The sequence below is a fragment of the Vulpes vulpes genome, chromosome 7 (genome assembly GCF_048418805.1).
Source record: "Vulpes vulpes isolate BD-2025 chromosome 7, VulVul3, whole genome shotgun sequence".
NCBI lineage: Eukaryota > Metazoa > Chordata > Mammalia > Carnivora > Canidae > Vulpes > Vulpes vulpes.
Genome location: NC_132786.1, coordinates 68287986 through 68290542, shown reverse-complemented (window position 1 = coordinate 68290542; position 2557 = coordinate 68287986).

The window sequence follows — 2557 nt, the reverse complement described above, 5'->3', positions numbered from 1 at the left end:
GTGAATTTGGAGGTGAGAAGCTGTAAATCAACAACTGGGACAACCTGTGTTTTTTTTTGGGGGGGGGGTTGTCATTTCAACTTCAATCTTTCAATCGTTTGTATGAGGCCAGCATCACCTTAATTCCGAAACCAGACAAAGACCCCACCAAAAAGGAGAATTACAGACCAATATTCCTGATGAACATGGATGCAAAAATTCTCAACAAGATACCAGCCAATAGGATCCAACAACACATTAAGAAAATTATTCACCATGACCAAGTAGGATTTATCCCCGGGACACAAGGCTGATTCAACACTCGTAAAACAATCAATGTGATTCATCATATCAGCAAGAGAAAAACCAAGAACCATATGATCCTCTCATTAGATGCAGAGAAAGCATTTGACAAAATACAGCATCCATTCCTGATCAAAACGCTTCAGAGTGTTGGGATAGAGGGAACTTTCCTCAACATCTTAAAAGCCATCTACGAAAAGCCCACAGCAAATATCATTCTCAATGGGGAAGCACTGGGAGCCTTTCCCCTAAGATCAGGAACAAGACAGGGATGTCCACTCTCACCACTGCTATTCAACATAGTACTGGAAGTCCTAGCCTCAGCAATCAGACAACAAAAAGACATTAAAGGCATTCAAATTGGCAAAGAAGAAGTCAAACTCTCCCTCTTCGCCGATGACATGATTGTAAAACCAAAGTTATGCAGTATAGGCAAGGCTTCGTCTCCCAGATGTTTTCTTCTTTTCTTCTCTGAGTTCAAAATTCTGGCATCTTTGAATGAACAGAATTTCTTAGACAGCAGCTGGGCTCAATGTGCTAAACCTTCCCACAACCCCCTTCCCTTGTGAAGAAGGACCTATCACTTTGGGAATGTTCATCATCTCTTCCCCCTTGTTTGTTAACAGGAATCGCTGTCAAGGTTGTTTGAAAAACCATTTTTGCTTCTAGTTCCAGCCACTCAGACATATTTTGAATCATTTATAAGATCCACTTAACCACGTTGTTGACAAAAAAATTAAGTAAGATGACTCCTGTGGGATACTGGTTGACAAGTGTCCTCAAGTTGATTATCCTACAGAGGTTTGTCACTTGATTTTTTTAAAACCTATTTTCCATATGTATCACACAAGGATGATTTTCCTCTCTATATATCACATAAATCTTGAGATTCTTGGAGCTGTGTCCTGGAAAGACACACTATAAATATACTTAAGGCATTATTTATAAAGTCAAAATATTTCTGTTGCTTGTTTCAGAGGTCAGGTTCAAACAACGCCCCAGCGTATTGATGGATTTATGCACTCTAGCTTCTTCAAGGACATTATTCAAGGACAGATTTTTTTTTTTTTTTTCAGAGCACTACCTTCAGACACATAGAGTTTTAGAGTTTGGGCTAGGAAGGCAATCTTCCTGACTAGGATGTTAGTGGGAAAAGGTCTAGGACTTTGTCTTAGTAGCCACAGTATCTTCTACTTTTAGATATGTCTGGCTTATAGCGGACGTTTGGTAAGTGATGGTTATGGCAGCAAGGTAGAAGGAAAGAAAAAAAGGAATGGAGGGATGGAGGGACAAGCAGAGGGAGGGAAAAAGAAAGAGAGGAATCTTTAGTAAAACCAGCTCCTTTTTAGGGATCTCTTATACACAAACAGGAAAGGGGTTGAAAGTGCTACCTGCCATGGAAGAAATAAGTAAGAATCGTTATCTGAAGTCCCTAAGTGCCACTCAGTGCCAGTCCTTCGTGCCTGGGACTGTGGGCCTGAATTGCAGAAATCTTGTCCCCTTGATCTATGTACCTTACAGTTTCCTCCTTCATTCCTGTTTAAGTTGATATTTTGTTAAATTGTATTGTTGAGTTGAGGTGGAAAATCTAACCATGAGGAAAAGACACTGTTATACCACTTGTCCTAAAAATGATAGCAGAGAACCAGGTTTTCTACATGGTGTGACATGTCTCAAAGTTACATACCAGGCTTCCCCCTCTCCCCACCCAACCCGGAATGACTGATAAGATGTTAAGGAGGAAAAAAAACCAAAACCAAAAACAAAAAACAAACCCAAACCCATGGGATCATTTCATTTCAATTTCCCTGCACTGGTTCTGTCACCTTTTGCCCAGCTGAGGTACTAAAGTGCATGTGAAGCTGTCACTAACCCATGTACCAAAATATCTTCGCTCTCTTGCAGGGGGTGAATGCAGGACATCACAGAGTCTGATGATTTCAGCTTCCAGACACTTCCACACATCTAAGAAGGTTAAATACATTTCCTAAGGCTCACAAACTTAGATGCATGTGGGGCCAGGGAGGTGAGGTAAATGTGCAAAACCCATTTTTCATGCAAATGTGTGAGTCTGGCTACAAAACATATGAATTTGGTTGAAGAATTGGAAAGTCTGTCTGGATACATCCAAATTCACATGAATTTTTTTTATAATTATTTAATGTACATATAACATAAAATCCATCATCTTAATCCTTTTAAGTGTACAGTTTAGTGGTATTAAATACACTTTCATGGTTGTACAACCATTACCACTGTCCATCCCCAGAGCTCT